Source organism: Pristiophorus japonicus, unplaced genomic scaffold, assembly GCF_044704955.1.
Source record: "Pristiophorus japonicus isolate sPriJap1 unplaced genomic scaffold, sPriJap1.hap1 HAP1_SCAFFOLD_147, whole genome shotgun sequence".
Lineage (NCBI taxonomy): Eukaryota > Metazoa > Chordata > Chondrichthyes > Pristiophoridae > Pristiophorus > Pristiophorus japonicus.
In genome coordinates this window covers 878,646-902,503 of record NW_027251144.1, presented here as the reverse complement: position 1 = coordinate 902,503, position 23,858 = coordinate 878,646, and the positions used below count along the sequence as shown (strand labels likewise).

General features: G+C 45.5%; 1 non-coding gene across 1 annotated transcript; it reads left to right on the top strand.

The window, feature by feature from the left end:
• The first annotated feature begins 2,698 nt into the window (after window positions 1-2,698).
• Window positions 2,699-2,772, top strand: trnan-guu (transfer RNA asparagine (anticodon GUU)). Its single transcript has one exon. It is a non-coding gene; the product is annotated as a tRNA-Asn (tRNA).
• The last annotated feature ends 21,086 nt before the right edge of the window (window positions 2,773-23,858 follow it).

The following is a 23,858-nucleotide window of genomic DNA, read 5'->3' as shown; positions in this document are numbered from 1 at the left end:
TATGCATTCCGCAGGATGAAAAAAAGCAATGCTTTTTGAAATGCAGGCACTGCATGTTTTGCACTCGACAAAACGTTGCATTTTCTTTTCATTAATTTTACATTAATGCATTGCAATGCAAACGCACTTTTTACGTGGCAAGATCGATAATTAGCAGAGCAGAATGAAGAGATCACAAAGTTTCTGTTTAAAGAATGGACTCAGTCGAGAATATTTTTGTGGATTTTATTTTTCTGAGACTATTTTCCCTGTGCTGGGGACACCCTGCGCAGATATGTGAAAAAGCTGGTTTTGTTAAAACTCCAGAGACCGCATGGCAGTTAGCTTTGGACAAAAGAGCTGTCAGTCATCCATTGACAAAAGAGCTGTCAGCCAGGAAGGGGGGTCACTGACAAAGCCACTCTAATTTGTAAAAGCACTTCTCACCTCCATCTCAGAAGGAGACACAGAACAATGAACCCACCAGCCTGGCCAGCCAAGGAGGAGCTGGGTCTTTCCCAACAAAAAGGCTCAGAGAGATGCCCAGACTAAGGGCCATCAGCCCAATGCATGGGTGGGATGGCCCATCACTGACTAAGTACCCGTGCTTAGAAACAAAGGGGTTTTAAAGATTGGCGGGAAAGATAGGGGTAGCAAGACTCCCAGAAAGACAGGGTCCTTTCCACTTTATTTTTAGCTTGGAGCTTGGTGTCAAGCTTGGAGCTTGCAGCTTGCAGCTTGTGTCTAGAGAGAGCCCCCTCTCCCTCTCGCTCTCGCTCCACCGATCGATGTACCAGAGGAAGGGGCCGCAGTACTGCAGAAGAAGCCACCGAGACTGTAGACCAGGCAGTGACTTCCCACAGCTGAGCTGAGCAAGAAAACGGGCTGCGTATGGTGGTGAACATGGTCGCGAGTGTCCCAAGCCAGTAACCAGATATCCCAGGCCAGCTGGGTAAGGGCTCAGGGTTTTCTCAGAAGTGAAGCTTTTCAGGGCTATTCTGGGGAGGGTAATTCATTGGTAGGGGTGGGGTTAGAATCCACCAGGGAATTACTGTGTGTTACTAGGTTCATTTCTGTACTGTATGTATGTTGTTTGTAACCGGGATTTTATTCTCCACAGAGACAGTGATTTAGTTTAGCAGTGCATGTTTTAGACAGTGTATGTTAGACCAAATAAATATACTACGATTTATCACTGAAGCATCCCTTTCCATGACTCATTTAATTTACACTCTGAATAATAATTCCCAGATCTAGAACTTTCGTAAGGTGGGGGCGATTCAAACCGTCCATCTGGCAATTGGGCGAGGATCACAAACACTTACAATATTTACGAAAGGATATACTTGCTTTGGAGGCAGTTCAGAGAAGGTTCACTGGGTTGACTCTGGAGATGAGCGGTCAACTTATGAGAAAAGGTTGAGTAGGTTGGGCCTCTACTCATTGGAATTCAGAAGAATGAGAGGTGATCTTATCGAAACGTATAAGGTAATGATGGAGCTTGATAAGGTGGATGCAGAGAGGATGGTTCCACTGATAGGGAAGACTAGAACTAGGGGGCATAATCTCAGAATAAGGGGCCGCCCAGTTAAATCTGTGATGAGGAGGAATTTCTTATCTCAGAGGGTTGTAAATCTTTCAAACTCACTGCCTCAGAGAGCTGAGAAAGCCACGACATTAAATACATTTAAGACAGAGATAGCTTCTTCACTGATAAGGGAATAAGGCTTATGGGGAACGGGCAGGGATGTGGACTTGAGTCCATGATCGGATCAGCCATGATCATATTAAATGGCGGAGCAGGCTCGAGGGGCCATATGGCCTACTCCTGCTCCTTGTTCTTAAGTTCTTATGTTCTGAATAGCGACACACAAAAACATGCTTTGATCATGGTTACACCTTATTTTCACGTTTGTCAAACAGTTGGCTCGTTGGTCTCGGGCTGTCATTTCCCTTTGGAGTTGTTCATTGAAATTTACGAGGGGTCCCAGAGGAGCCCTGATATTGCTCGCATATTTTGAAATTGCATCGAACTTTTGCAAAGAAGGACTTGCATATCTGCAGCGCCTTTCAGGACTCATGTCGCCCCAAAGCGCTTTACAGCCATTGAGTTATGTTTGACGTGTTGTAGTTTGGGGAAAGATGTGCCCAGATCACCAAACATGAACCTCAACTCTTTGCAAAGAGTTTGGTGCAAATAATAAGGCGTCTCAGGGACTTGGACTTTCTTTGAATAAGTTCTGCTTGTACCTGCATTCAAGCTTGAAACAGCACTGGGCTTCCATCTCACGGGAGGTTTGGGGTTGATGTGCGTCGCTTTCAATCTTTGAAATTTCACCAAGCAAAGAAACGGTGAATCCAACTGTCCCTGTCAGCATTTAGTTCCCGTTGAATCACAGGAATATACGCAGTCAGGAGCTGAAAAGAAATTCAAACCTAATACCTGCTTGGGGACACTCAGAATACTTCGTCACAGACAAGGCACCGGAAGGCTGGAAGGTCGATCACACCGGTTGTGGGAGAGCTGGTTGGCGGTGACATGGAAGTGTCTGCAGTGTGCGGGACCAGACTGCTTCCACACATCCACAATGAATGTTCCTCCATTTATATGGGAAAAGTACAACTGTGATTGGACAAGTTCCACACCGGTCGGAGCAATCTGAAGCTTTAACTGACTGACACCCTGGTTTTGGATGTCTTGCACGTCATACATCCATCAGTCTCTGTGGCGCAATGGGTTAGCGCGTTTGGCTGTTGATCGAAAGCTTGGTGGTTCGAACCCACCCAGGGACGAAGTGTTTAACTGTTTTTCCCCGAGTATTCGGTGCCGCACAGTCCCAGGTTGTCATTGTGCTTTTTGGCTGCACGAATCTATTCCGCAAATGTTGCCAGCAGTGCTGTTATCCAATTAGTTCCCACTCCAATATTTTATGAGCATTCAGTTCAAGTAAAACGATAACAATTTTTTACATGGATCATGTTCCTCCATCCAGCCCATTAGAAATAAATTATGTTATTGGGTTTAAAGAAACTGGTGGAAATTGATTCTATTGATACATGTATAGAACTGGAACTTCGGTCTCAAGTGCTCCTCCTATCAAGAATAGACACACACACAATCAATGGTTTTACAACAGAGTCATAAACACTTACAATTTCAACCATTCTCATACAGCGTGTAAATGAGATAGGGATAAAACTTCATCACATGTAAAGAGAAAATGAATGATTGAGGATACCACTGTTCCTCAGTAATTATATTATTATTTATTTCATTCTGATGAAGGTTATCGGCTAATTAACGGTAATTAAAAGAATTCTTACTTTTGCACGTTGGCTGCATGTCGTCAATTTTATAATGTTTTGAATTTAAAAATGGTGTTACAATGCTTGTTGAATACATGACCCCAAAGTCTTTTTGGGATCACAGGTTGAGTCTCTCTGGTGGTTTACGCTCTCTTGCAGAGCGCCTGAGTTGGGGCTCCGGTTGTTGGGCGCTGGCCTGTGTGTCTGCTGTTTGCGGTGCCTCAGGCCTATCCGGACTGCCCACAGTGACTGGGCTCTCCTCCCTTTGGTTCCGGTGTTCGGTCACCTGTGCTGGAGTGAACTCTGTATCGTGTTCTTCCTCTGCTTCTTCTATGGGGTTGCTGAACCTCCTTTTTGTTTGATCCACGTGTTTGCGGCAGATTTGTCCATTGGTAAGTTTAACTACCAGAATCCTATTGCCCTCTTTGGCAATCACAGTGCCTGCGAGCCATTTAGGCCCTGCAGTGTCGTTGTGGACAACAACAGGGTCGTTTGCACCAATATATCGTGCCCTCGCATTCCTGTCATGGTAGTTATATTGTGATTGGCGCCTGCTCTCAACAATTTCTTTCATGGTGGGGTGTATAAGGGATAACAGGTTTTGAGCGTCCTTATCATTAGCAGCCCTGCGAGTGGAACCCCTGTGAGCGACTGTGGTCGGGATTTATTCGCCAACAGGAGGCGTGATAAGTGGCTTTGTAGGGATACCCCTTGGATTCTGAGCATCCCCTGTTTGATTATCTGCAAATTTCGTTCTGCCTGGCCGTTTGAGGCTGGCTTGAACGGTGCCTTTCTGACATGGTTAATTCCATTGCCTGCCATGAAGTCCTGGAATTCAGTGCTTGTGAAGCACGGGCCATTGTCGCTGACCAAGATGTCCGGTAGACCGTGGGCGGCGAACATTGCCCGTAGACTTTCTACCGTGGCAGAGGATGTGCTTGAATTTAAAATGTCACACTCGATCCATTTGGAGTGGGCGTCTACTACAACCAAAAACATTTTTCCGATGGAAGGACCTGCGTAGTCATCATGGATGCGTGACCAAGGCTTGGCGGGCCATGGCCAGGGGCCAAGGGGGGCTTCCCTGGGTGCATTGCCCAGCTGGGCACACGTGTTGCACCTGCGAACACAAACTTCCAGATCTGCAACTATCCCTGGCCACCAAACGTGTGACCTGGCAATTGCCTTCATCGTGACAATGCCCGGATGCTCATTGTGGAGTTCTCTGATGAACACCTCTCTGCTCATCTGGGGCATCACTACGCGGTTTCCCCACAGTCGGCAATCGGCCTGAATCGAGAGTTCATCCCTGCCCCTGTGAAATGGTTTAAATTCCTCAGGGCATGCCCTGTACGTGGCTGCCCAGTCCCCATTCAGGACACATTTCTTGACTAGAGACAATAGCGGGTCTCTATTTGTCCAGACATTAATCTGACCGGCTGTCACAGGTGAGCCTTCACTTGCGAAAGCTTCAACAGCCATGACCATCTCAGCGGCATGCTCGGTAGCCCCCTCAGTGGTGGCTAGTGGGAGCCTGCTGAGTGCATCGGCGCAGTTTTCAGTGCCCGGTCTGTGCCGAATTGTGTCGTCACAGGTGGCTGACGTGAGTGCCCACCTCTGTATGCGGACAGATGCATTTGCATTTATGGCCTTGTTGTCGGCCAAAAGTGACGTTAGGGGTTTGTGATCTGTCTCCAGCTCAAATTTTCTGCCAAACAGTTATTGGTGCATTTTCTTTACATCATATACACATGCGAGCGCCTCCTTTTCTATCATCCCGTAGCCCCTTTCTGCCTGGGACAGACGTCTGGAGGCATAAGCTACCGGCTGTAACTGACCCTTGGCATTGACATGCTGCAACACACACCCGACACCATTGGACGACGCCTCGCACGTTAACACAAGTTTCTGACATGGGTCATATCGCGTTCACAGATTGTTGGAACATAACAAATTGTGTGCTCTATTAAAAGCCCTTTCCTGGCTGTCCCCCCAGATCCATTCGTGACCTTTGCTTAGGAGCACGTGTAGCGGCTTCAGCAGCGTGCTCAATTTGGGAAGAAAGTTACCAAATAGTTGGGGAGCCCCAGGAACAAACCCAGCTCCTTCGTGTTACGGGGTCTGTGTGCTCTCTGGATAGCTTCCGTCTTGGACGCAGTAGGGCTCATCCCGTCTACTCCTACCCTCATCCCCAGGAATTCTACCTCTGGAGCTAGGAAGATGCACTTCGCCTTTTTCAGTCGCAGCCCTACCCGGTCCAGTCTGCATAGCACCTCCTCCAGGTTGTGGAGGTGTTCTTCAGTCTCGTAACCCGGGATGAGAATGTCGTGCTGAAAAACCATCGTCCCTGGAATCGACTTGAGGAGGCTTTCCATATTTCGTTGGAAGATCGCGGCGGCTGAGCGAATCCCGAACGGACATCTGTTGTACTCAAACAACCCCTTGTGTGTCGTGATGGTGGTCAGCTTCTTCAACTCTCTCGCCAGCTCCTGGGTCATGTAAGCTGAGGTCACATCCAATTTTGAAAAAAGTTTGCCACCGGACAGCATCGCAAAGAGGTCCTCCACTCTCGGTAGCGGGTACTGGTCTTGGAGTGACACCCGATTGATGGAGGCCTTGTAATCACCATATATCATGACTGACCCATCCGCTTTGAACACCGGTACAATCGGGCTCGCCCAGTCACTGAATTCGACTGGCAAAATGATACCTTCCCTCAGCAGGCGGTTCAATTCACCTTCTATCTTTTCCCGCATCACGTACGGCACCGCTCTGGCCTTGTGGTGTCCTGGCCTGTCCAGGTTTATGTGAATCACTACCTTGGCCCCCATGAAAGTGCCAATGCCGGGTTGAAATAATGAGTCAAATTTTTGCAGGATCTGTGAGCATGAAACTCGCTCCACAGAGGAAATAGCATTAACATTGCCCCAGTTCCAGTTCATGACAGCAAGCCAACTCCTCCCCAGTAGTGCGGGACCATCCCCCGGGACAACCCAGAGTGGCAACCTGTTCTCCGAATCTTTGTGGGTCACGATTATCGTGGCGCTGCCAAGCACCGGAATGATCTCCTTGGTGTGTGTCCGTACCTGTGCGTCAATCGGTGATAATTTTGGACGCCCACAACTTTTCAAACTATTTGATACCCATCAGGGACTGGCTAGCCCCCGTGTCTAGCTCCATTGATACTGGGATGCCACTGAGGAGCACTTTCATCATTATCGGTGGCGTCCTGGTGTATGAACTGTATACGTGCTCCACATGAACTCACTGAACTTCAGCTTCCAGCGATTTCCCCCAGCGTTCATTTCTGCAATTTCTGTAGGTATTTTGTTCTTCTCTGCAAACTCCGGCTGAGTTTGTGCCTCCATGCCTCCAACATGAGCTGTTGTTGGAAACAAAAGATCCCTTGCTCATCAATCGTCCCTGACTACCCCTGTGACTGTCCTTGAGTGTGCCATTAACAGGTGTTGATGGCCCCATTACTGGCCACATTGTCCCTTGCAATGATGTGAATCGCCGTTCTGCTTGCCATTATCTCTGTCGAACTCCCCCTCTGGGTTCGACTACATGTTGGGGCATGCCCGATTGCCCTTGTCTGCCTGTAGAACTGTGTGCTGCTTCAACGATGTTGATTCTCTGTCCCAACCATTCCTTAACACAGTATCTCTCGTCTATTCTGCTAGCGGCCATGCTCACGTGGTTTAAATCCCAGTTTCTCGTCGCCATTGATACATCCTTACTATACAGTAGAAATGCACACGAGGTCCATGCATGAGAGAAGGTCAGTCTGTGGCCTGTCCTTTATTCCTTAGCACTCAAGTGTTGAAAGTGGGTGGAGCTTCCCCTTTTTTACCTGAAGATCCAGGTTAGAAGTGCCTCCCACAAGTTCACCACCTAGTGGTCATTGTTCTCACAGTGTACAACTGAGGTCAGATTATATATGGGTTACAATGTTGGTTGAATACATGGCAATAAGCACTTAAAATTTTAAACCATTCTCCTAAAATACAGTGTGTAAACGAGATAGGGATAAAAGTTCATCACATGTAAAGAGAAAATTAATGATTGAAGCTAGTAAAAGATCCTCTCGGAATAAGTGATCACAGTCTGGTTGAATGTGTAATACAGATTGAGGGTGAGGAAGTAGTGTCTCAAACGAGCGTACTATGCTTAAACAAAGGGGACTACAGTGGGAAGAGGGCAGAGTTGGCTAAAGTAGACTGGAAACACAGACTAAACGGTGGCACAATTGAGGAACAGTGGAGGACTTTTAAGGGGCTCTTTCATAGTGCTCAACAAAAATATATTCCAGTGAAAAAGAAGGGCAGTAAGAGAAGGGATAACCAGCCGTGGATAACCAAGGAAATAAAGGAGAGTATCAAATTAAAAACCAATGCGTATAAGGTGGCCAAGGTTAGTGGGAAAATAGAAGATTGGGAAAATTTTAAACGACAGCAAAGAATGACTAAGAAAGCAATAAAGAAAGGAAAGATAGATTACGACGGTAAACTTGTGCAAAGCATAAAAACGGATAGTTCAAGCCTTTACCGATATAGAAAACGGAAAAGAGTGACTAAAGTAAATGTTGGTCCCTTAGAAGATGAGAAGGGAGATTTAAAAATGGGAACTGTGGAAATGGCTGAGACCTTAAACAATTATTTTGCTTCGGTCTTCACAATGGAAGACACAGAAACCATGGCAGAAATTGCTGGTCACAGGAATGTGGGAAGAGAGGTCCTTGAAACAATCACTATCACTAGGGGGCTAATGCTGGACAGGCTAATGCGACTCAAGGTAGACAAGTCCCCTGGTCCTGATGAAATGCCAGGATATTAAAAGAGATGGCGGAAGTTATAGCAGATGCATTCGTTATAATCTACCAAAATTCTCTGGATTCTGGGGAGGTACCAGCGGATTGGAAAGCAGCTAATGTAATGCCTCTGTTTAAAAAAGGTGGCAGACAAAAGGCAGGTAACAAAAGGCTGGTTAGTTTCACATCTGTAGTAGGGAAAATGCTTGAAACTATCATGAAGGAAGAAAGAGCGGGACATCAAGATAGGAATAGTGCAATTAAGCAGACGCAGCATGGATTCATGAAGGGGAAATGATGTTTAACTAATTTACTGGAATTCTTTGAGGATATAACGAGCATGTTGGATAGAGGTGTACCGATGGATGTGGAGTATTTAGATTTCCAAAAGGCATTCGATAAGGTACCACACAAAAGGTTACTGCAGAAGATAAAGGTACGCGGAGTCAGTGGAAATGTATTAGCATGGATAGAGAATTGGCTGGCTAACAGAAAGCAGAGAGTCGGTATAAATGGGCCATTTTCGGGTTGGAAATCGGTGGTTAGTGGTGTGCCACAGGGCTCGGTGCTGGGACCACAACTGTTTACAATATATATAGATGACCTGGAAGAGGGGACACAGTGTAGTGCAACAAAATTTGCAGATGACACAAAGATTAGTGGGAAAGCAGGTTGTGTAGAGGACACAGAGAGGCTGCAAAGAGATTTAGATAGGTTAAATGAATGGGCTAAGGTTTGGCAGATGGAATACAATGTCGGAAAGTGTGAGGTCATCCACCTTGGGAAAAAAAACAGTAAAAATGGAATATTATTTGAATGGGGAGAAATTGCAACATGCTGCGGTGTAGAGGGACCTGGGGGTCCTTGTGCATGAATCCCAAAAAGTTAGTTTGCAGGTGCAACAGGTAATCAGGAAGGCGAATGGAATGTTGGCCTTCATTGCGAGAGGCATGGAGTACAAAAGCAGGGAGGTCCTGCTGCAACTGTATAGGGTATTGGTCAGGCCGCACCTGGAGTACTGCGTGCAGTTTTGGTCACCTTAATTAAGGAAGGATATACTAGCTTTGGAGTGGGTACAGAGACAATTCACTCGGCTGATTCCGGAGATGAGGGGGTTACCTTATGATGATAGATTGAGTAGACTGGGTCTTTGCTCGTTGGAGTTCAGAAGGATGAGGGGTGATCTTGTAGAAACATTTAAATTAATGAAAGGGATAGACAAGATAAAGGCAGAGAGATTGTTTCCACTGGTCGGGGAGACTGTAACTTGGGGGCACAGCCTCAAAATACGGGGGAGACATCCATTGTGGATGTGTGGAAGCAGTCTGGTCCCGCACACTGCAGACACGTCCATGTCACCACCAACCAGCTCTCCCACAACCGGTGTGATCTACCTTCCAGCCTTCCGGTGCCTTGTCTGTGACAAAGTATTCTGATTGTCCTGAAGCCGGTATTAGGTTTTAATTTCTTTTCAGCTCCTGACTGCGAATATTCCTGTGATTCAACGTGAACTAAATGCTTACAGGGACAGTTGGATTCAGCGATTCTTTGCTTGGTGAAATTTCAAAGATTGAAAGCGATGCACATCAACCCCAAACCTCGTCACCTACTCGCTAACCGCTACACGCTGCTTCCATGAGATGGAAGCCCAGTTGCTGTTTCAAGCTTGAATGCAGGAACAAGCAGAACTTATTCCAAGAAAGTCCAAGTCCCTGAGGCATCTGATTATTTGAACCGAACTCCTTCGCAAAGAGTTGAGGTTCGTGTGGGGTGATTTGGGCACATCTTTCCCCACACTATAACACTTCAAATATAACTCAACAGCTGTAAAGTGCTTTCTCTCTTCCTCTTGTCTGTATCCTGTGCTTTTATTTCTCTATTTATTCCCCCTGGCTCAATTGCTAGTGTTTAAAAGGGAACAAAAGATGAAGTGGGTGTCACTGTGGAACAATTTCTCTCGCTCAAAGTTAGATGCACGACCGTTGCTCCATGAGGTCTCGGCAGCTAGCCGTTGATATTCAGGTCCATAAATAAATATATTTTTTTGGATTTATACAAATTATCGAAGCTGTTCTCTGGTCGCGTGGTTAAGATGTCGAGCATTAAACCTCTTTCCATTCTCAATCAGTTCATCGCAGAAACATAATTGAGGTGTGTGAGAGGATTAATGATTGCTGTAATCACCGTTAATAACCCCACTACTATCTGTTACAGAACGAGCTTACACATTCTCCCGCTTCTCCTGCCCTTTGCCGGACACGTGTTCGGGGTTTAATTTTACAAACTGGGTGTGTTCGCTGATCGCGGGGAGATGATAGGAGCCTCTGTGGCCCCACTGTGAGGGTGTGGAAGTGAACACTGTGGCTAGGTGATCCGTGACATTTCTGTAAAGGCAGCAGAGGAGAAGGATTGAGAGCTTTGAGTGTGGGACAGAAGTTGTTTAATGTGAGCCAGCACATTCCCGATCAGGCCAGAGGGAGCTCACTGGTCAGCTCCCCTCTGTTGGGGTTACTGTGCCAGAGGTTTCCGTAGTGTAGTGGTTGTCACGTTTGCTTTATATGTATATGATCACTGGTTCGATCCCAAGTGCGAACCTTATGTTTAAACATGCTGTAGATGAACAATTGGAGCCGAGTTGAGTCTCCGAGCAAATACTGCCTGACATGCTGCGATTTCCAGCATTTGCTGTATTTATTGATTGAAGTATCAACTCTCCCTCAGTTAGCATTTCTTTCATTGTGCAAAAGAAGGTGATGGGTTAATTAATGATGCTTTCCCGTGAAAGCAACACAAAAGTTTAACGAATAAACATACGGTGACTGGCAGGTGAGCGCTGCTTCTGACACCCAGTGGGAATGGGCGGGGATTTTAAAGACCCTTTTATTGCAGAACATTCATATAGATCAACATCTCAGACTCAGTGTTTCGGCCTCGTGGTGCAGCGGTGGTGTGTCTGCCTCTTGATCAGAAAGTTGCGTGTTTAAATCATGTTGAGGTCCCTGTTCTTTTGGGCAATTACAGAATTAATATTTTCTTTGCTGTTTGGCAATAACCAGACCCTTGCTCCAAGGTCTGTCTCAATGTTTCCCAATGTCAGGCAGAGATACGCCTGCTGTCCTCATTTACTTCATGTGACAGGACACAAAAGTTCAAAATCAAACTGCAGGTGGCCACACATAATATTGAGCAGTCAGGATGGCCGAGCGGTCTAAGTTGCTGCATCAGGTTGCAGTCTGCTTTGAAAGCGTGGGTTCCGTAGTGTAGTGGTCATCACATTCGCTCAACACGCAATAGGTTCCTGTTTCAAAACCAGCTGAAAACGTGTTCAATTAAATATGAGAAGCATTGAATAATGTGCATTTCTGGTTCAGTATTAACAAAGCATAATGTCTCCCAGTCCTGCTACATTTGTTGAATACTCTGTACAGTTCGGTACACATTCAAACTCTACAGTTTCCAGCCCTGACGGTGCAGAAAGCCTCACTCAAAGCTGCACATTCCGGCTGCTTTCAGTTGAGTTGTGAGAGATTATTGACGGATCCTGCAGCTGTGAAAAGGAATGATGTGTTAGAGGGGTCATCAAACGAGGCCATGTGGGTTGAATTAAAGAACAAAAATGGGGCGATCACACTACTGGGAGTGCACTATAGACCCCCAGGCAGTTAGAGGGAGATAGAAGAACAAATATATGGGCAGATTGTTGAGAAGTGCAAAACCTCTAGAGCTGTAATAGTGGAGGATTTTAACTACCCGAATATTAACTGGTGAAATGATAGTGTGAATGGTACAGATGGTGGAGAATCCCTAAAATGCATTCAGGAGAACTTCTTTATCCAGTATGTAACAAGCCCATCAAGGGAGGGTCGATTCTGGACTGGGTCTTGTGATCGAAGAGGGGCAGGTATGAGGGGTATTAGTGGGAGAGCATTTTGGTGCGAGTGATCATACTCAGTAAGGTTGAGGGTAGTTATAGAAAAGGACAAAGGGGACCAGGAATAAAGGTTCTCAATTGTGGTAAAGCCAATTTTGCTGAGCTGAGATGGAATTTGGCCAAAATGGACTGAGAACGACTACTTGCTGGTAAATCAGTGTCAGAGCAGTGGGAGGCATTCAAGGAGGAGATCCTGAGGGTACAGAGCAAGTATGTTCCCTTAAAACAAAGGTGGGACTAACAAATCTAGAGCTCCCGGGATGTCAGGGGACATACAGGGAAAGTTAACGAAAAAAAGGGAAGCTTATGACAGATACCGATAACTCAATACTGCAGAAACTCTAGAGATGCAGAGGTGCAATTAAAAAAAAATATCAGGAAAACAAAGAGAGAGCATGAGAGAATGTTGGCAATTAAATCTGGGAAAACCCAAAGATGTTTTATAAATACATTAAGAGCATGATGATAACAAGATAAAGAGTGGAGCCTATTAGCGTCCATAAAGGGAATCTGTACGCGGAGGCGGAAGGCTTGGGTAGGATTCTTTATGAATACTTTGCAACTGTTTTCACAAAAGAGAGGGGCGATGTGGACTTTGCAATGAGGGGGGAGAAGTGTGAAATATTAGATGAAATAAACATAGTGAGAGAGGAAGTATTGGTGGTTTAGCAGCTTTGAAAGTGGATAAATCCCCAGGCCAGGATGAAATGTATCCCAGGCTGATATGAGCAGCAAAAGAGCAAATAGCAGAGGCTCTGACCACCATTGTCCAATCCTCACTGGCTACAGGTGCGGGGCCAGAGGATTGGAGCACTGCTAACATTGTACCTTTGTTTAAAAAGGGAGAAAGGGATTGAGTAAATACAGGCTGGCCAGCCGAACCTTTTACAATTATTTGTAAAAATCCTGAGGGACAGGATAAATCTTCATTTGTAAAGTCATGGATTAATCAAGGATAGTCAACATGAATTTGTCAAGGGAAGGTCGTGTCTGACTAAATAGATTGCATTTTTCGAGGAGGTAACCAGGAGGGTTGATGAGGGCAGTGGTATGATGTAATGTATATGCACTTTAGCAAAGCTTTTGATAAGGTCGCACTTGGAAGACTGGTTACGAATGTAAAAGCCCATGGGATTCAAGGGCAAAGTGGCAAGTTGGGTCCAAAATTTGTTCAGAGGCAGGAATCAAAGCGTAATGGTTGATGGGTGATTTTGTGATCCAGTGGGGTTCCGCAGGGCTCAGTGCTGGGTCCCTTGCTTTTTGTGGTATACATCAATGACTTGGACTTAAATGTTGAGGGTATGAGTAAGAAGTTTTCAGATGACACTAAAACAGGCTGACTGGTTGATAATGAAGAAGAAAGTGGCGGACTACAGGAAGATATCAATGGATGTCTCAAGGCGCTTTGCAGCCAATGAAGTACTTTTTGAAGTGCGGTCACTCTTGTAGTGTGGGAGACACAGCCGCCAATTTGCACAAGGCAGGCTCCTATAGGCAGCAGTGTGATGATGACCAGATCATCTGTCTCTGTGATGTTGATTGAGGGATAAATATTGACCAGGACACGAATCCTGGCCACATTGATCCGCCCACCACTTCACACTGTTCTCCGAGCGACCAGCGCGATGATACTAAAACAACAAGCGAAGTTGGTAAGCTATCCATGCAGTCCATCGGAATCCAGCCACACCACCTTATACCACGGGTAACATCTCTCCATGGATTCTGGAATCTGGATCAACAAACCATAATCCCATCTTATAAGGAATTCCGGGAGGTGCTTCAAGCTTTATTCCATATATGTGAACAGTTTTAATGTATTTAAACAAATACCGACGTTTTTGAGATGGGCGTCTGGGTGACGTCATCAAAACCATGGTCGTCATTTTGGAGCGTGAGCAGGAACATCGGCAGGGCCCAGGTACAGAGGAGTGGGAAGGTCGGGGCGGATGAGCGGTGAGTGTTTGTGGCGAGATGCGGTGAATGTTTATGGTGGAGGAGCGGCGACAGATCGTGGAGGAGGTGCGACAGATGACGGTATGGGACCCAGAAGAGCCGAGGGCCCAGGGGCAGCACGGGCCAGCCCACACTGCGATATGTGTGGGCACTGGGTCCATGCAGCAGAGCTGGTCTCCTGTCGTCTTGGTTAACCCTTGCCACTGGACCAAGACCTCGCTCTGTCAAGCCCATGTGGTGGCTGGTGTGCAACGTTCACCTCACGTTAAAAAAATCCACACAAAGGCATCTTCCACCCCCTCAATTGGAGTCCAGGACTGGAACATCGGGTCCTTCATCGAAACACCTGTGAACTCATGGAAGCAAATCGTCCTCGATCGAGGGACCGCCTATGATGATGATGATCAATGTACTGGTCAGGTGGGCAGAACTGCGGCAAATGGAATTCAATCCAGATAAGTGTGAGGTAATGCATTTGGGGAGGTTTAACAAGGCAAGGGAATACCCATTAAATGGTATGACACTGAAAAGTGTACAGGAATAAAGGGACCTTGGAGTGCAGGTCCGCAGATTCCTGAAGGTAGCAGGCCAGGTAGTTGATGTGGTTAAGAAGGCATATGGAATACTTGTCTTTATTAGTCAAGGCATGGAGTACAAGAGCAAGGAGGTTATGCTTGAACTGTACAAAACACTGGCTACACCACAGCTGGAGTACTGCGTGCAGTTCTGGTCACCACATTACAGGAAAGATGTGATTTCACTGAAAAGGGTGCAGAGGAGATTTACTAAAATGTTGCCTGGACTGGAGAATTTTGGCTATGAGGATCGTTTGGAGATGCTGAGTTGTTTTCTTTGCAACAGAGGCATCTGAGCGGAGACCTGATTGAGGTGCATAAAATTGAGGGGCCTGGAAGAGTGGATATGAAGGTCCTGTTTCTCTTGGCAGAGGGGTCAACAAACAGGGGGCGTAGATTTTATGTAATTGGGGAAGGTTTAGAGGAGATATGAGGGGACATTTCATCACCCAGAGGGTGGTGGGGTCTGGAACTCAATGCCTGAAAGGTTGGTAGAGGGAGGGACCCTCACCACAGTTAAAAGATACGTGGATGTGCACTTAAAGTGCCGCAACCTACAGAGCTCTGGACCGAGAGCTGGAAAGTGGGATTAGGCTGGATAGCTCTTGGTCGGCCGGCGTGTTTACGATGGGCCGAAATGACCTCACTCTGTGCTGAAACTTTCTGATTCTATGATTCTATTAATATATATATATATATATATATATATATATAATATATACAATTATCGTAATTTTCCCTTGGTGGTCGAGTGGTTAAGATCCCGAGCACTAACCCTCTTGCTATTCTCAATCAGTTTATCACACGAAAATAATTGAGGTCTGTGAGAGGATGAATAATTGCATACCTCGGGAGCCTATTATCAGCGAGGGCAGGCATCGACGACGAGGTTCAACACTGCCTCCAGTGCGCCAGTGCAGCCTTCGGCCGCCTGAGGAAGAGAGTGTTCAAAGATCAGGCCCTCAAATCTGACACTAAGCTCATGGTCTACAGGGCTGTAGTGATACCCATCTTCCTGTATGGCTCAGAGACATGGACCTTATACAGTGGGCACTTCAAGTCACTGGAGAAATACCACCAATGAAGTTTCTGCAAAATCCAGCAAATCCTCTCGGAGGACAGACGCACCAACGTTAGCGTCCTCGATCAGGCCAACATCCCCAGCATCGAAGCACTGACCACACTCGACCAACTCCGTTGGACGGGCCACATTGTTCGCATGCCCGACACAAGACTCCACAACCAAGCGCTCTACTCGGAACTCCGATACGGCAAGCGAGCCCCAGGTGAGCAGGGGAAACGTTTCAAGGACCCTCAAAGCCACTTCATAAAATGCAACATCCCCACCAACACCTGGGAGTCCCTGGATAAAGACCACCCTCAGTGGAGGAAGAGCATCTGGAGGGTGCTGAGCACCTCGAGTCTCATCGCCGAGAGCATGCAGAACACATGCACAGGCAGCGGAAGGAGCGTGTGGCAAACCAGTCCCACCCACCCTTTCCTTCAACCACGGTCTGTCCAACCTGTGACAGAGACTGTAATTCCTGTATTGAACGGTTCAGTCACCTGAGAACTCACTTTTAGAGTGGAAGCAAGTCTTCCTCGATTTCCAGGGATTGCCTATGATGATGATGAATTGCTGTAATCACCGTTAATAACCCCGTTACTTTCTGTTACACACTGAGTTTACAGACTCTCTGGCTTCTCCTGCCCTTTGTGGGACACTTGCAACTTTACAAACTGGGTGAGTTCGCGGCCCCTTATTCTAAGATTATGCCCCTTAGTTCTAGTCTCCCCTATCAGTGGAAACATCCTCCTTGTCAAGCCCCCTCATAATCTTATACATTTTGATCAGATCACCACCCATTCTTCTGAATTCCAATGAGTAGAGGCCCAATCTACACAACCTTTCCTCATAAGTCAACCCCTTCATCTCCAGAAGCAACCGAGTGAACCTTCTCTCAACTGCCTCCAGAGCAAGTATATCCTTTCGTAAATATGGAAAACAAAACTGCACGCAGTATTCCAGGTGTGACCTCACCAATAACCTGTATAACTGTAGCAAGATTTCCCTGCTTTTATACTCCATCCCTTTTGCAATAAAGGCCAAGATTACATTGGCCTTCCTGATCACTTGCTGGTGATCAAGTTTGCTAGATATGAAGGCCAGCTTAACATTAGTTTTATTTGATTATTTTCTGTACCTGACCATGACATTTACATAAAAACATGTTGACTCTGTCGAATCATGTTATAATTTTCATAGTGCCCTGACACCACTTCCTTAACAATGGATTACAGCATTTTCCTGATGACTGATGTCAGACTAACTGTCCTGTAGTTCCCGGTTTTCTCTCTCCCTCCTTTCTTGACTAGCGATGTTACATTTTCTACCTTCCGATCCGCTGGGACTGTTGTAGAATCTGGACATCGTGGTGCAAAGGTTACGGGTCTAACACCCGATCAGGAGGCTGCATGTTCAAATCAGTTAAATTAGCTGTTGTTCTTCCGGAATTGATATTGTGTTTGCTGTTTCACAATAACCAGACCCTTGCTCTAAAACCTGTCTCACTGATTCCCCAGGGGCACATTCATGTTACAATAAACATTCTGAATCAGATGCCTGAAGTACAGTGTGTAAAATGGGATATGGTTTAACAGTTAACATGCAAAGCACAGAACCAATTATTCAATTATCGACTTTCCCTCAGTTAACATTACTTTCACTGTGCAAAACAAGCTGATTGGTTAATTAATAAAGTTTGCCCGAGAAAGCGACATAAAATTTAACGATAATGATTCGACAACATGGGGCTCAAACCCACAATAGTGAGATTAAGAGTCTCATGCTGTATCTACTGAGCTAGCCAAGATTATGTAAATCACACATCCCTGTCGGTGATTGCTGCCAGGCGCCTGTTGGTTTCGTCCCATTTCCCAGTGTTTCACGATCCTGTCTGTCTCTCTGGCTCTGTTTAATCTGTGTGTGGCCACCTCCAGTTCGATTTTGAACAAATACCTGTGTTTGTGTATTCAGTAAAAACAGAAAATGCTGGAAACACTCAGCAGGTCGGGCAGTATCTGTGGAGGTGGGGAAGTGGGAATAATCGATGGGTTTGTTTGCGGCTTTGATCTGTTGCTGGGAAGTGAGGCAGCGCTGCAGGATGCTTTTTTTCGAGGTGTAGCAGAGGTTTCCGTCGTGTAACGGTTATCACCTTCGCTGCACATGTAAAATATCCTCGGTTTGAGCACGGACAGAAACATTATTTTGGAGAATATTTTTCTGTGTAATACATTTTTTTAAAGTAGCCCGAGGTTCCTTTTATCATGAGCGATGAACATCTTAACTCACTCTCCTAAAATACAGTGTGTGTAAAATCAGATAGGGGATAAAACTTCATCAGTGATTAAAGTTCCTTAACTCAGTAAAGTTCAGTTATTGAAGTTTCCATCAATTCATTACATAAACATAATTGAGGTGTGTGAGAGGATTAATAATGGGCTTTAATCGTTAATGAGCCCATTACTTTATGTTATTGACCCAGGTTACACACTCTCTTGCTTCTGAAAGAGTTGAGATGCGTGTGGGGTGATTGGGGCAGATCTTTCCCCACATTACAAGGATCCATCGGTACTTCATTGACTTTAAATCACTTGAGGATATCCTGAGTTGTTGAAAGGCCACGTAAAAATGCAAGTCATTCTTTGCAAAAGTTCAAACCGCAAATTCAAACTTCGCCGGCAAATGGAGGCTCACCAAGAATTTGTTCTGACACACGACAAAGTCCTTAAAAGTGGGATTCAGCAGTTCAGCTGCTCGCTTAACATTTCCGTCTGACCTGGTGCTGCAAGTGGAGATGTGTCCGCAGTGTAGCGTTTAACACGTTCACCTTACACACGGGAAAGCTCACTGGGCAGAAATATTTTGTTGGAACTTTCTCCTCAAACTTTTTCAGGGGAGAGATTGTTCTCCAGTGAAAGGACATAAGATCATAAGAACGTAAGAATTAGGAACAGGAGTCGGCCATTCGGCCCATTTTAATGTTTTCAAAGTGATTTCACCCGGGGACCTTTGGTGTGTTTGGGGAACATGATAACCGCTACACTACAGACACACGGTGGTAGATGTTGTCTTAGGAACATAACCAGAGCTCTAACCAACGCAGCTGGCCGATACTTCAGGAGCTGGTTTTACTAGAATAGAATGACGGTGCTATATTTAGGAAGGCTGTGAGAGTGGCCGAAATTGATCTCGTATTTCCCAGACTTTATACACAGGAACATAGGAACAGGAGGAGGCCATTTGGCAGCGAGTGGTTGGGATCCGGAAAGCGGTGCCTGAAAGGGTGGCGGAGGCAGAATTAACCTTATCTTTCAAAATGGATTTGGATAAGTATCTGAAGGTACAATATCTCAGAGGTACGGGTAAAGGCCGGAGGAGTGGGACTAGCTGAGAGTCGGCACGGCCTCGACAGGCCGAACGGCGTACTTCCGTGCTGTAACCGTTGCACGATTCTATATTATGTTTAAACTTGCTGTGGATGAACAATCGGAGGTGAGTTTAGTCTCCTGGCAAATGCTGCCTGACCTGCTGAGATTTCCAGCATTTTCTGTTTTTATTTGCTATTTATTCTTCTGGCAAAAGGGTTCCTTATTCCTTAATTGCTCTTTATTTCACTTCAATAAATAGATAACTTTCAGTGAGAGAAAAGTGATCCACCGGGGACCTTTCGCGTGTGAGGCCAACGTGATATCCGCCACACTGCAGCCCATCAAAGGGCGAGAAACCACTGAATATAAAGGATGAGCTCACAAATATCAGGGTCAGTGCAGTCTGGTCAACGTCAAACCCTCCTTTCTTATTCAGCAGAGGCATGAACGGGAGTCAGACGCCACAAAGTCGCCATTAAAGACAAAAATTCAAATAACACTTCCAAATCTTTTCACTGTAAAATTATTTCACTTTATTTGAAATCCTACTGCGTTGAATCTGAAAATGAGCACCATGGGATTTTATCTTCACGACTGATTCTATTTTCTGTGCACGGTAGGAATAACTGGTGCTGTGAAAGTTGACAAAAGTTGCCCCAGATTCCTGGTGTCATCGGCAATGAATATGTTAAACCAGACTTCTAAAATACAGTGTGTAAAATGGGTTAGCATGCACAAGAACATAAGAACATAAGGAATAGGAGCAGGAGTCGGCCATACGCCCCTCGAGCCTGCTCCGACATTTAATATGATCATGGTCGATGCGATCATGGACTCAGGTCCACTTCCCTGCCCGCTCCCCAAAGCACAGGACAAATGATTGAAGTATCGACTGTCCCTCAGTTAGCATTTTTTTCACTGTGCAAAAGAAGGTGAGGGGTTAATTAATGATGCTTTCCCGTGAAAGCAACACAAATGTTTCAGAAAAAAACATACAGTGACTGGCAGGTGAGTGTTGCTTCTGATTCCTGGTGGGAATGGGCAGGGATTTTAAAGCCCCTTTTATTGTGAAACCTTCATATCGACGGACATCCGAGGCTCCCTGCGTAGGCCTCGTGGTGTACGGTAGTGTGTCTGACTCCAAATCAGAAGCTTGTGTGTTCAAATCACATCTGGGTCACTGTAATTTTTGATATTTTTCTTCGAGAAGTAATACATTCTTTTCTGTTTCACGATAACCAGACCCTTGCTCCAAGGTCTGTCTCATTGTTTTCCCGGTGTCAGGCAGAGATACGCCTGCTGCCCTCATTTATTTCATGTGACAGGACACAAAAGTTCAAAATCAACCTGCAGGTGGCCAGATGCAGTTTTGATACTCAGGATGGCTGAGCGGTCTAAGGAGTTGCGTTGAAATTGTAATCTGCTTTGTAAAGCTTGGCTTCTCATCCCACTTCTGACATGTGTTATTTTTAATCATTAAGCAAAACTTATTTGACACCACAACGAGCTCCTAAAAACTGGGATTCAGCAGTTCAGCTGCTCACTTAATATTTCTGTCTGACCGGGTGCTGAAAGTGGAAATGTTTCCGCAGTGTAGCGGTTAACACGTTCGCCTCACACGCGAAAGCTCACCGGGTGGGAATATTTTCTGTAGCTTTCTCCTCATGCATGCTCAGGGGCGAGTTTGTTCTCCTGTGAAAGGTCATAAGATCATAAACATGTAAGGATTTGGAGCCGGAGTGGGCCATTCGGCCCCTCGAGCCTGGTCCACCATTCAAGAAGATCCTGGCAGTTCCTCGACAGCAAGTTTAAACATCTGGGGCGGAGCCAACAGGCGCCTGGCTGCAATCAGTGACAACAACGTCTATTTGGGCAGGAGCCCCGTGAGATCAATCGGTCGATCATGAAACTCTTAATCTCGAATTTGTGGGTTCGAGCCCCATGTTAACTGTTAAAACATGTCCCATTTTGCACAGTGTGTTTCCGGGGTCTGGTTCAAAATGTTCATTTTTGGTAACATCAACAGGAGACTGGGGAAACACTGCGACTGACTTTAGAGCAAGAATCTGGTTATTGTGAAACACCAAAGGAAATATAAATTCTAGAAGAATGACATCGAAAAGAAATGTGACCCCGACACCCAGAAAGAAGTGTGAAGGCAGAAGATTAAATGCTGCATTTCTCTGTGCAAAAAATTCCTTTCACAAACATTTCTTTGACAGAAACTGCACAAAACAAAAATGTTCCTTTCAAAGTCATTAAACTTCCGAATTTCCGCGCCCCCCGAATCTCCTGAATCAGATGCCTCTAGTTTTGCCGACTCAATCCATGTCCCTTTGCAATGTTCTGCTTCCACCCACACTATGAAATGTGCCACTAACTTACAGAATCATGGAATGGTTACAGCACGGAAGGCCATTCGGCCCGTCGAGCCCGTGCCGTCTCTCAGCGAGTCCCACTCCCCCACCCTTTCCCCTTAGGCCTGCAATTATTGTTCCTTCAGACACTTATGAAGCTCCCATTTGAAAGATAAGATTGAGTCTGCCTCCACCGCCCTTTCAAGCCGTGCATTCCAGATCCTAACCACTCGCTGCTAAATGGTCACCTCCTGTTCCTATGTGTAAAGTCTGGGAAACACTAGATCAATTCCTGCCACACTCACAGCCTTCCTAAATATAGCACCATCACTCTATTCTCGTAAAACCAGCTCCTGAAGTATCGGCCAGCAGTGTAGGTTAAAGCTCTGGTGATGTTCCTGACATTGCTGTCGTGTTTCCGTTATGTAGTGGTTATCAGCTCACACGTGAAATGTCCCTGGTTCGAAACTGGGCGGAAGCATTTTGAAAATTTGTTGAATTAATTTTTATAAAAAATGAATTTATTCATATTAGTTGTTCAATATTAACAAAACACAATGTCCCACAGCCTTGTTAAATTTTTTGATATCTCTGTACAGTTCTGCATACACTCAAACTCGACACTTGAACTGCATGCTCATAAAAGTATTGGAGTGGGAACTCACTGGATAACAGCACAGCTGGCAATGTTTGTGGAATATATTCGTGACACCAAAGCACACAATGACAACCTGGAACTGTGCGGCACCGAATCCTCAGGAAAAAACAGTTAAAAACATCGTCCCTGGGGGGGGCTCGAACCACCAACCTTTCTGTTAACAACCAAACAGCGGTAACCCATTGCGCCACAGAAACTTACGCAAATGAACATCGCAAGACATCCCAAACCAGGGTGTCAGTCAGTTAAAGCTTCAGATTGCTCCGACCGGGATGGAACTTGTCCACTCTCAGTTGTATTTTTTCCAAATAAAGGGTGGGACATTCATTGTGGATGTATGGAAGCAGTCTGGTCCCGCACACTGCAGACACTTCCATGTCACCGCCAACCAGCTCTCCCACAACCGGTGTGATCGACCTTCCAGCCTTCCAGTGCCTTGTCTGTGATGAAGTATTCTGAATGTCCCGAAGCCGGTATTTGGTTTTAATTCCTTTTCAGCTCCTGACTGCGGATATTCCTGTGATTAAATGTGAACACAATGCTTACAGGGACAGTTCGATTCACCGTTTCTTTGCTTGGTGAAATTTCAAAGATTGAAAGCGACACACATCAACCCCAAACCTCGTCACCTTCTCGCTAACTCGACAAAATGTTGCATTTTCTTTTCATGCCAAGCATTTTGCATTAATGCATTGCAATGCCAACGCACTTTTTACCTGGCAAGACTGAAGTACAAGCTGTGATGAACAGTGTGAAACAGAAACAGCTACTTGAGAACCCATAACCTCGACGGTATCTGTGTGAATTGCTCTGCATCGATAATTAGCAGAGCGTAAAGAGAGGAAACTGACGAAGTGGATGAGAAAATGCCGAGCCAAAGTGTACTGTTGGAGATGATTTTGTTGTTTTTTAGAAATGTTTCAAAGATTTTACATTATCTGTTCAATGGTGTAATGTTGAGCACTCAGGATTCTGAATCCAGTGATCTGAGTTTAAATCTTTGTGGGACCTGAATGCTTGTTGTCCCAGCTGCTGAAAATTTGGGACAAACAAGTGCTGGTGGGCAGTTTTGTAGCCGTTGTCATTGATGCTTGATCGACAAGTCTAGTTGTCAATTCGTGTGTTCAACCGTCAGTTACCTGTTACAAAATGGTTTAAACAGCTGTCTTGCTCTTTTCACTTCGTTGCTTTTAACCTCGAATTACACGCACACACTCTGTTGTAGTAAAGGTAGGATCAGGTCTTTTATTTAAACATTCATACCAAACAAACCAAGTAATAAAGTTACTGAGAACACTTCACAAAGGCAGCTTGCTTCGATTTCCGTCGCTGCTTGAGACACACACCTTCCGAATGTCCAGTGTCTCTGGTGTCTGCGTGTGTGAGTCTCATCTTTATACTCTTATTTCTTTGCATTTAGACAATCACGGCTAACTGCTTTGTGAATTGTTTAACATACAGACTTAATATTGCTTGTTTAACCTGCAGATGTCATTAAATAGTAACAAAGGTACAATCAAATATTTAACATACAGACAATGACCAGTTACTCATTTCAATGGCTGAAGGCACCACATTGTCTAACAGTCTCTTTCGATCCAAACTTCAATCTTCCTGTTTTTTAATCCAAATTTCAGACTGCGTGCTGAAGCAAAGAGTTCAGCAATGCGGGACTGTGCTCCCACATTCCCCCACTTCTTCTCCTCGCCTCTCTGCAGGTTTTATCTGGGTAACATACATTTGCATGGTGGCTCGAGCTCATTCAACAGCATTGTCCAGTTGTTGTCCTTGTTTTCCAACACAACATCCACAGTAAATCAAAATGACCAGCACGATCAGCTGAACCAGCACCAGC